The sequence below is a fragment of the Dermacentor variabilis genome, chromosome 2 (assembly GCF_050947875.1).
Source record: "Dermacentor variabilis isolate Ectoservices chromosome 2, ASM5094787v1, whole genome shotgun sequence".
NCBI classification, from domain to species: Eukaryota; Metazoa; Arthropoda; class Arachnida; order Ixodida; family Ixodidae; genus Dermacentor; species Dermacentor variabilis.
The window spans coordinates 220,375,996-220,388,147 of NC_134569.1; the positions used below are offsets into that span (position 1 = coordinate 220,375,996).

The 12,152-nt window shown below is 44.1% G+C and overlaps 1 long non-coding RNA gene across 1 annotated transcript; it reads right to left on the bottom strand.

Annotated features, from left to right (window-relative positions):
* Nucleotides 1-1,969: 1,969 nt before the first annotated feature.
* On the bottom strand, nt 1,970-6,773 carry LOC142573117 (uncharacterized). Its single transcript, XR_012826229.1, has 3 exons — nt 6,597-6,773; nt 4,522-4,649; nt 1,970-2,474 (listed from the first exon to the last, which is right to left on the bottom strand). It is a non-coding gene; the product is annotated as an uncharacterized LOC142573117 (long non-coding RNA).
* Nucleotides 6,774-12,152: the final 5,379 nt, after the last annotated feature.

A 12,152-nucleotide genomic window follows, 5' to 3' on the forward strand; every position in this document is an offset into this window, starting at 1 on the left:
GGGCCACATAAAGGAATAAATTTTTAGTATTAGGCTCCAGTGAACGAAAATTCAAGTTTTGATGCCTTAAAAACAGGCATATTGCAAAGGTGAATTAGGGAAGCAATTGAAATGCAGAGCAAACGCACAAGAAAGACACCTGTTATTTTGTACACTAATGTAATCGCAAAGCATTATGAAAAGTTTGGAAAGTCGATGTAAAGCATAACTGGCCAACATTTTTTAGACTGAAACAATACTTTCCAAGCACAGACATGCTTTAAGTGAGGTTTATGCCAGGAGCCTTATTGCTAATTTTCTATTTCCAACAAGATTACTTGAGCACAAAAAATACGTAGAATTTTTTAGTGCCTACATTGTTTGTCCTCTTTTGTGAAACGAGAGTTCTCTGGGCTAAAGGTGCTGTGTAGCGGTTTTTCTAACTACAATACCAGTTTCTATAAATTTTTGTTTTGTAACTCTAAGGCACTGGTACATATACAATATGTTTTTTGAAAATAGGTTCTTTTCTTACTATAAATCAAAAGAGTGCATATTCCACATCTACTAGTGCCTGGGTGCAAAGTGCAGTAGGAGGCCTGATAAAAACAAACCACTGCTGATTAAACGATTTTGCTGAGCACAAAATGTGGACAGTGTTTTAAAATACATAGTAAATTTCTAAATTATTTGCACTTAGATGCAGTAATTCAAGATTAAGGTATAGCATGTGAGCATGCAAATTAGCAAATATGGTTTAATAAATTAGCCATACTCTGGTTACTAAAAGAACACAGGCATAGGCAGTCATGCAAAAGTTCAAGTTAAATATCACACTGTTAATGTTTGCCAGCAAATGGTCGTATCAAACATAATTATACTGAACAAGGGTAGTTTCTTGGGATAGTTTCAATTAATGAGATAAAATTACGTACAGCTTGAATGACAAGAACTGCGAGAGATGACAGACTGCGCTGACTTCCAAGAATATTTAGTTACGTTGCCACATCATGTGTATTTGTACAAAAGCGGGCATGCGCAGAATATGAGTCACAAGGGGTGTCTAACAGCAAGTGACTGTACTAAGAACATCGTCCTTTGAAAAAAATAAACATTAGAATTTCTGTCTGTTGAGATACAAGACTTCACTAGGGGTAAGCACGATAGAGGGGTCGCTAACGCACACACTAACCAGTTTTCTAGTGAAATCTGCTTCTATAGTTTCCCGGATGACCTGTGTCTCGCTAAAGCTTCCGTACCTTCAAAGAGGGGCACGCAGCCGCAGTCCCAGCAATGGATGCCGAAGTGGCCTTGAACAGTGTTATGGACGTTGTTATTGTGCTCTCCTAAATGATTGTTTAGGCGCCTGCCTGTCTGTCCAACAAAGTCAAATGAGATATTGTAAAGCTTTGCCTCCTTAACAGCCTCAATAAATCTTGCTCCCACGAGATGCAACATAGCGTTGCTGCACAGGCTGATTGCCTTTCTTGGGTTGGCTACCCTTTGGCCTTAATTTCAGCCATAGCGGAACAGCTTCTGAAGTGCACAAAACATGATGAGCGCACTCGGTCAAGAAACCAGCCGGTTGAAAGACACAGGTTTGCAGTGCTACCGTATGCTCATGATGTCTCCCATAGGCTAAAAAAGATTAGGGAACCTGCAGAAATCACAGTCCTTTTCTCAGCCCCAGAAAAGCTGGCAAGGCTCTGTAAGTGTGTAAACGCGCCTAAATCACGTCAGAGTTGTTGCTCTGCCGGGCACAGAAAACGTTTTGCGATGTGTGCAACGAATGTGGTTTCCTAAATTCCCATTTTGAGGCAGTAAATATATTGGACAGATAGGCAGGCGCCTAAATGATCGTTTAAGAGAGCACTATAACAACATCAATAACACTGTTCAAGGCCACTTGGGCATTCATTGCCGGGACAACGGCTGCATGCCCCTCTTTAAGATACGGAAGTTTTAGCGACACACAGCTCACCCGGTAAATTATTGAAGCTGATTTCACCAGAAAACTGGGTAGTGTGTGCGTTAGTGCCCCCTCTATCACGCTGACCCCTAGTGAAATTTTGTATCTAAACAGATAGAAATTGTGATGTTTTTTTTTTTTCAAGTGACCATGTTCTTTTTACAATGACTTGCTGTTAGAACACCCCTTGTGACTGGCTTTCATTTTCTGCGCATGACCCCTCTGTGTATACACACACGATGTGGCAACGCAATAAAATATTGTTGAAAGTCAGTGGAGTGTGTCTCTCACAGTCCTTGTCCTTCACGCTGTACGGCATTTTTTATACTGAACAGCCTATATTGATTCAAAATTAGAAAAATATAGTACACATCTGAGCTGCAAAAATGCAAGTGATGCAGCAAATGGCCTTTAGCTTTCCAAAAGAAAAAGAAATGTTCACGGTTAACCACAAGGTGCAGGGACTTCATTCTCTGAGCATCTTGACCAATAAATGCAGCGCATGGCATTGCTGGAATCTTGAATCCTGCATTAGCAAAATAAGAAGAGGATCATGAGAATTCAGTCCGTGCAATTACACATGTACTTTGCGGAAAATTTGATAATGCAACAAGCTCCTCAAAGTAACAAATTTAATTAATGTGACTGGGCAGAATGCACCGCTCAGGCAACTGGGCAAGACAAGTGAAAGATAGGAGAAGTTTCTATTTTGCAAATTAAGGAATTGCATGTTACTGTGAATGCTAAACCACTATGTCATTGTGAACACAAGGCACATACAGCAGCAAAAACAAATTTACAGTAGCCTTTTCACCATAGAAAATAAGAGTGAATAAAGTTTAAAGACTACCAATGACATCTCTCAACAACAGACATTTGTCCAAGAGTGTGTATGTGACCTTAATACAAAATTGACATTATGAAATCTGCAATATATCTATCTGCATTACACTTTATATATAAGTACTGCAGGTGAGAAACTTACGGGATATGGCACATTAAGAGTGAAATGCACAAGGCATTAAAAAATGACTGTTTTTACACAACATTATCACACTAGGAGACAAAGAGAACTGTTTTACAGAGAGTGCACACAAAATGAAAATGAGGGAATCCCCACTGGCATTCTCATTTGCCCTGCAATACATGCATCCAGCCCAACAATATCCAACTCTCCAATGCAGTTTATTACACTTTCTGCATCCTAAAATTTATCGTGTATTTCTTATTTACTAATTTAGTAAGAATGGGCATTTTGGCATACTTTCCTCGAAAATTTAGCATGTGTTGTCAACTATTTTTCTTAGAGCACGCCCCCTTCTTTCAATGGCTTAGCTTGGCAATGCACTGACAAGTAGTATTCCCTTATTTAAACTTATGATCCTTCCTCATGCTCTAAACTGTGATGCCACTCCGATGCTGTTTATGTTAATCTGTGACTATTTACATGGTCCTTCTTTCTGTAGCCTCTCAACTAGAGCCTGAAATTTCTTGTCTCCTAGAACAATCGTCTTTCTTGCCCAAAACATATTGCACGGTTACCCCTCATAGGGGGGGGGGGGTACTGTATATGAGTTTTCACATAATCGATGAACCTCAGAGACACAACCATTTCTCATCCTGTGTTGCTACTACGCGCATGAGTCACAATGGTTGTAAATTGGCTACCTGCCCTCTCTCGCTTAAAAGTACATTTTGCATGTGGAAAATAACCACAAGCATCACATTTCATTGAATGAGTGCTCCTGTGCATGTTTTTTTTCCGTCCTGTAATGGCTAAGTTCAACATGGTCAAGTTGTTTGAAAACTGTCCAGCCTCAACCAATACTTTGTGTAGTTTCAAAATTATGATACATTCATTTTTCAAAACTTGTCCCAAATTAAGCATGAGACATTTTCATGATGCAAATGAGGTAAGGTTGTGCTCAGAGACTATGATAGGCCTGCTATATCCTGCAAAACTATGTGAAATGAAATATGCTTGCAATTTTCGTGAGCAGCTAGCTCAGTACAATTAGGCACATTACCTGCGGAAACGTTTTTTTAACGCTCCCGAGAGGTCCTGGTTTCTTGTAATTTCTTCAAATCCCTTGCAGTCTAGATTGCAATCCGGTGCATTTTGATTTTGATATTACATTCAAAATAAAACCAGCTGAAATTTTAAGGTTTTGATAATTATATGGGAACAAATTAAAGGTAGAATAGTGTAATGCAATGAGCAAATAACAAGATCATTGCAGAGAGTAAACAAATATTCCTTTCCTGCAAATAAATTGGTAGCAGGAAGGTCATACGAAATTAGCAGTGAATGCACAAGAATATGATGCTACAATGCCCCAGCATTCTGTGAATATTCTTGCACAAAGAAAATCCTCATTATGAAAGACCATCAAGAAAACGCCAATCTATACTTCAGCATACCTGCAGTCATACCTGCAGTATGCACTGTACCATCGGCAATATTTACAACCACAGACAACTGCACATCATATCAAGCTTAGGCGGCCAAGGAGCCTGAGTTTTAAATTATAACTTGAGTTATTATATTACACTACACAACTATATCTACTTACAATGTTGTCTTCTCAACCGCTTTCAAGAAGACATTAACCATCTGTCTGAAGGCGAACGCAAGTGGCTTGCTCTTGATGGGGGGCGCCAAGGCTGGGCATTGTGAAATTGCTGCTACTATCTGCATGACCTGCGAGAAAGGACGCTCTAAGTACAAGATAAACAAATGCTATTAGAACAAAAGACAAGATCATTGGCAATGAGCCTCGTTTTGGTTTGCACGAGAAAAGCCAAGAATGTGGACTTTGTGCTGCTTACTGAAGAAGAAGCAAGCCTCCTTCCAGATGTTGCAGTCATGCATTAAGATTGTCACACAGCTGCATGCTTGTATGCTGCTGTCGCCAGTACGCCAGTATGCTTTGAAGTTTATTATTTCAAGTTAAATTGATTATTGTGTTTTCTTGCCAATTCTTGGCAAACAGACCAGCAATGAAATAGCTCTCTTACACACATACTCCCTTTTGAGGAGAGAATTCACACACACGCACACACATGCTTCTACCACATGAGCAGCTTCCTGTGCTTGACACACATACATTTTTTTTTATCCTGTGTCCCTCCTACTGCTAAGACATAAAAAATGCTTTGTGTTACCAACCCCAAACTCCTCAACCTACACCTCCAGCTTAAACACTTTCTCGAGAGCCAGGACAAGCCTTCTAGCTTCCCCAGTGCTCCAAACTGTAGTTACGAATTTCAATAGGGCTATAGGCGACAGCTCTCGAAGGGCATGCAAATTACCCGGAGACCTAAAGCTTGTATATGATACCTCTAAAGCACAACACTTCAAATTTTCAAAATTCATTAAAGCTCCTGAAGACAATTGCTATATACGTAGAACGTCTCGAATAACCTGCCGCTAACAATTTCAGCGGTTGTCTGCATCAAAAGAAATGTGGGCTAATGGGAAATCCACGTCTTTAAGATCGGAATTATTGTAATGGCGGAACACACTACCAGATTTCTTAATCATTTATTTATGCTCTGGATGTAACGTTCCTTTCACAATAAAAAACAAGGATATCGATTCATCAGGGCATGGGAGCAATTGGACGAAGCGTACACTTGGCGCCTTCCCACTGGTCCTCCCGAGAAACGACGCCTCATACAGCAGTTGTCCAGGGTGGCTTGAAACCAAACTCGGCTTTCAGGCGGAAACACTCGCTGCACCAAATCGGAAGAGTTTTATTGCGAGTAAAACTCTACCGGCCTCATGCAATACATACGCACGCACACAAAACGCACCCACAAGTATACGCACTCTCAAAGCGCAGACACAAAAGCGCGCACGCGCACATTGATGAACACAAACAAGCACACATACATGCATGCAGGCAGACACGCTAACACGTGCACGCACACACAGCGACCCACAGACAACACACTCACAAAACACGTACGCACTAGACACGCGCAAACACGCCGGCCCATACAAACCGGCATGTACTGAACGCAAGCGCGCGCGCGCGCACGCACGCACGCACACACACACACACACACACACACACACTCACACACACACACACGCACAGCGAGCCGAGCGCACGCACGCACACACACAAAGCGAGCTGAGCTGAGCGCACACACGCACGCACACACAAATCAAGCCGAGCGCGAGCACGCGCACACGCACAGACAAAGCGAGCCGAAAAAATGCTGAAGGCGTCCGGCAAGCAGCAAGAGCAGCACGCGACCGCATCAGGGAGAACCAATACCGCGCCGGTTCCTTCGAAAAATGGCTAAGCCAGTCCTTTTTCTACGCGACGCAAAAGTGGTCGACCACATTTAACTGAAGTGCGAACGACCGTATTACAAGCAGCCGCGCTGAACGCACAAGAGAATCACATCAATGAACGTTCAAGCGCTGAGAAACAAAGCGTAACTATGCAGGCGCACCACGGCCGATGTAGATTTGACAAACATTAGTCACACGGGACGCGATCGAGGTAGTTAACTTGCCCTAGTAGGAGTGCAGCTGCTCTTGCTCTTACATTAGCGGATTATGAATTATGCTACGAAATCACAGTGAGATATTTCTAAAGCGAACAAAACAAATACCAAATAAACGGGCACTTGCCTGAAAGTTTCGATCATGCCAGTACTACCGACCGGGCACGTTGCAACTTCTCGTTTCAGCCTTCGTGGATCCATCTTCCAGTGCGTACGAACGCTTTGCTTTGAAGTGGGGCACGAGTAATACACAAAGCATGGGCCACATCTTTTTCTACCCCGCGCGCAAAACTAATCACACGTTTAAAATTCGCATAGCGCGCGACGCGAACGCACGCGAAAACGAGCATGATGGCGCAGCTTCCGCCTTCCCGTCCTGCCGCGCGCCGAAGTGATGGTACAGCGTTGGCCGTCACTTCCGGTCGCTTTTCATTGGGCATGGAGCGGCCGCGCAAATTGAACGTTTATTCTGACAGGTTTGCATGCTCGCATGGCCGCCTGTTTGCTGCTGCTTCGTTGTGGTCTCTAACTAGAGCGGTGAGGCGGGTAGTTGCTACTACGTTTCGTGCCGGGCATTTTATTTTGGGGTGGGGGGCGCAGTCTGTGCTGCATCACTGAGGGTACAGTACACAAATCGGGACCGTGAGCGAGACGATCGGCGCTCTTCTGCTGGTGCGATTAGATTATTCGCTGCGTCCGAACGAAGCAACTTTGCGAGGTCACAGCGTAGTTTCAGCGATATCATGGCTCGATAAAGACGCTCACATCTTGGTCGTGTGACAGCGACGCGTAAACATTCATGAGGAGACTGAAGACTGCGTTTGCAAGTGCGTATGCTCTGGATAAGAAATTACAGCTTTGACGACACCAGCCCTTAATATATAGGCTCAGCCTTACAAGCTGTATTTGAGGATGCACTTCGAAAGGAGATCAGTAGCTTAGTAAACCTCTGAATGAATTAGGCAAGGTACGTGGAAATTCGGGTTTGAGAACTTCCAACGTGATCTCGCCTCTATAAGTCTTCTTTATGGATTCACCATGCAAATTGTACGTTGATGCCACTGTACAGCAGAGGCTCGTCCAACAGCACGTCCCTGTTTGTTCAGCAATGTATCCAAACAGCTTCTTCCATTTCACCACTTTTTTGGGCTATTAAGGGCACCGAAATATTAGTGCAGAATTGCGCAAGTTGCTCTCGTGTTTTCGCTCTGCTACTGCAGTTTTTCTAGAAGTGTTTAATTGCATGTTAATATTCCTGAGAGCACGAAAAATAATGATAATAGAATTGTAAGCGAAAGGGCGTTCTTTTTCTGGATGATACATTTTTGGAGTGGCCGTCATGCCAGTAACATCAGAATCCTTGAAGAAATATCGACAGTCACTTAGGAATGGGAAAACTTAATCGCTTCACGCATCTACACTTGGAATTGTCACGTGACCATGATACGTTAGTTCATACATTGTCGCGTGTTCTTGACAATTCTACCATAATCTCCCGTAATGCACCGTGCTATAGTTTGTACGAACCTTAATGCAATTTATTCCACCCTTATTCACATTATTTCACATTATTTACCCATAATCACTCATACTTAACGTTGTTGTATTTACTACCTTCTGTATCACTACTGACGTCATCCAAGACGGTGATGACTTCACATTTTATTTATTTATTATATACATTCGAGGCCTAGTAGGCACAACAGAAAGAAGTGGTGAAAATATGCAATAATTGCAATGCAGCGCAAAAATAGAAAATCAAACCATAAGATAATTTGAACGGCGACCTTGAATTAGTGGTGTCACAAATTGAGACTGTGGAGGCGGGAAGGCGGTTGCATTCAGTGGCTGTTCTTGGCAAAAAGGAAGAATGGCACATCAATTTTGTGTTGATGGTCGATGCGAGACGAGAACTTGGTGTGGTGAAAAGATTTTCTTTACGAGAAGGGTTAAATTAGCATATTCTATGAAAAAGACAGAGACGAAAGTATTTGCGACGTAACCAAAGGTCAGGTTCACCTAGTGTTTTTTTCATGGACGTGACGCTAGAATGAAGTGAATAATTTGAGAGAATAAAACGGGCGGCGCGGTTCTAAATGCTTTCTGAATGCTTTCAAGGGAAATGACAAGATTGGCATGAGCAGGGTCCCGTGTGGATTGTTGTTGCGGAGAACGCCACCTTTCCTACCTGAAAGGCCATGAAACGCTTTCGCATTAAAAATGCAATACATACACACATTGCTGAATGCGTGGACGTGTACACGTTACTCAGATTTATGCATCAATACGTTCAACACCCTTCAGGCTTCGATTTAACACCCTTCTTTGAGCAAAGTCACACCTTATGTGTGGTATCCACCCTTGTGATAGGGTGCTTTGGCCGAAAAGGGTGCTAGAAGGGTGTGAGCATGGGTGTAAATGCCGAAAGCACCCCTACTAACACCCATAAGGGTGTAAAAATGTTTAGTGTGTACTCACGAGACGGCGCCTGCAAATGGCGGACTCCGTTGGCGGTCCATCAATGGTGAAGCGCTGGGAAAGGCGTTTCTTTGAGTTTTCGCGTAACATAGTTATATTATCTCGTATTGTAAAATTACAATCCGCCACTATCATGTCTGTCGGTTTGTGTGTATGTCATACGTTACGATTTTTCGGCGTATTTCAGATTGAGGCATTCAATTAAGTCGCCTTCTTGCGCCAAATGGAGGACCTTGGTATGGCTGGTTTGAAAATCATTTTGTCGACAACGACGTCCGACGCCGGCTTCAGACACCATATTTTGGGGGGCACCGGGCCCTTAACGCTATCGCGTTAAAGTTGGCTCCAGCAGCTTGTTAGGAGTACGTATACCTGGCGTAAACGTGGCACATTATTTATCGACGACTGGTCATGAATTGGACCATTCCTATATCGCATACTGAACGAGTATGTTGTAGTTCGAACACGTTCCCAGTTCCTCAAGTCGTCTACGTGTCCATATTGCAACAGGCAGAAAATTGACAATTTTGGCACATACCAAGAGTCTCTTGCGCTATTCTCGTCGATACCACAACCAGCAGATACCCAATGGTCAAAGTTGAATCGCCTCCAGTTTGAAATTGTGACCGGTAGGCTGACGATCATTGAAACTAGGCGAAATTGGTAAATAAAGGCTACATTTCATCACCGAATGTATACCGAGCTATCGTTTCAGAGTTTGACTTTGGTCTTAGCCAGTCAAAACTGACATCAGGCGCGAAAGAAAACAGTGAATGGATTGCGGTATGGCCCGCCTAAACTGTATAGACATTTTGTATAGTATTTTTTTTCACTGATACATAGGGTGGCATTAATCAACTTACAATGTTCCTACACCGGCTAGCAGTCGACTTTTTTTTTTCTAAGCGTCTGAAGTACACAAAGATTTCAACGAAACGTTTTCTTCACGGCACCCATAGTCCCCATGTTTATATACACCGATATTTGTTCGCAATATATAGACCTTTAAGCTATATAAAATATCGTTCCTTGTTCTCGTTATCGTGGACATCAAGCGTAGCTTCACGGTTAAAAGAAGGACATGTTTTGGGGGTAAAAAGAAAAAAAGAAGAGGCACCGGTGGCGATTTTTTACCGCAACCTCCGCTACTGTTACGGCAACGCCGGTATTTTTTGGTGGGGATTAATTTAGGCGTGGATTGCCAGACATACCACTCAGGTCTACGACCGAATGGGTTATGTCAGCAACCACAGAGCGTCATGCTTCTAGCCACTTTAAGCTGGTTTGAAGAATGACGCAGCGGAGTTAGCAGCGCCCCCCAAGTGCACATCCCACGAATTGGAGCCATGCTCCGGGCACATTTGTACCCTTTATGCGGTGGGTCTCCGCCGGCGGTGGGATTCGAACCCGCCACCTCCCGAAGCCGAGGCCGGCGCCCTAACCACTGCGCCACGACTTCGGTGACATTTCGAATGTTAACATCGTGTTTTGTGTGTGGGAACGCTTTCTCCCCCTTACCTACTCCGGAATCCTTTTGTTCCCTTCTCGCCTGAGGCAAATCTGCCCTTTTCATGGTGCGACGGCGCATGCGCCCAGGCCTAGCGGGTTAGTCGCGAAACATCTTGGAAGGGTCGTGCGCAAACCCGCGTGCCGGGAAGTCCCCTGTAAAATAAAAGAAAAAAAGTAAGCGCGCGAACGCACGCCGCTACAAACGCTCGTGTCATGTATTGCCTTGAAACTCCACTGGTAGCTCGTCAGCGTCAGCGCGGTGCCGAAAACATGTGTAGCTTAAGACTGCAAGTCAACTTTTAAACAGAAAGCGACTAGGTTGTCGTATGGACTGCGCCGTGAGGCTACGTTGTTGCAGCCCTTCATTGATGGCTGGCCAATTCATTAAGCAAAAGCCCTTGTGTTACACTTGGGCAACGCTTTAAAATATCACCTTGAGGACGAAGTCTTGTTGCAAGGTCGGCCCTCACATGCTGGTGGTGGCAGCGCGCGCGTGGCTTCACGTACTCATTCAAGGCGCGGTAAGACTGGGTCGATACGAAACCGACAAGACGCTCACGTCAACGAGTGACCAACTGTTCAGTACAATGCGTCACTGAAAGCACACTATCATATCAGGCCGAACACGACGCAGCCGACGAGCGCGAGTTGCCGCACTGCGACGGGCTTTCTTGCCAACAGCACCGCGAAAATCACTGCGCCGGCCAACGAAGCCTAAGCGATCGGCTATCAAACTGACGACGCGAAATGGCGACAGCGCCTTCGCTTGTGTATCTAATTAATCGCCGTCAAAGTGTGGAAAAACATGCCTAAAAGTTGAAATGCACAAGATTCAACCCTCCCACGCCATCCGTGCACATGAAGTTTGAGTCAGTGCTGATGCTGTTCAACGAATGTTAAGCCTAATGCCGTCGTGCTCGTGCACACACTTTTGGTGGACTTGAGTTGAAAGGGAAGCAGTTAGAACGAATGAGAGAGCTTTTATAGCTCAGTGCTGTCGTTCGCGATTAGAAATGACTACACTCCACTTCGCAAGGCGCGTATACACTATAAGCGGCAAGTGGTGACACAGCGTTGTGCCAAAATCTGTACGCCACCGTTGCCGTATGTGTCCGTTCGCATTCGCTACGTAGATCGTTGGGGCAATATTTGCAGCTAAGCCGACACATTAGTCAATTCCAGAGATGCATTGTTTGCCTCTGCGTCAAGCGAGAAACAAGAGCCGGTGCATTTGGTTTACACCAGAAGAAACAACTGCCTCTCTCAGTTGTACTACCTGTGTCAGCGATGGCGTCCAACTTTACGCGAGAGAACGACACGGTCTGTAAATGAGCACTTAATTTATGCAAGCACAGTTTTCTCAAAAACGTTTCCTGGTACGCGCAAACTCCTGAGTATGATGGAGTTCAAAAAAGCGATAATCAGAAATAAATTAACAGCCCGTAATATGTTATCTGGATCACAGTTGCCATTGTTGAAGTGGCTCGGCAGCTCATATTGTCGCGTCTCCGGGTGGTACAACTCGGCACATATGCGCAGCTATGTATGTTTTGCTACGTTCAGAGATTATTTCATATCAGCGATGCACCTTTTACAGAATATCTGACGCTCAACGATCTGCGCCTGTAGATGTCTATGCAAACAAGTTTACCGCTTCGATAAATCCGGCGTCGAAGGCTGCGCTCGAATACCTTTT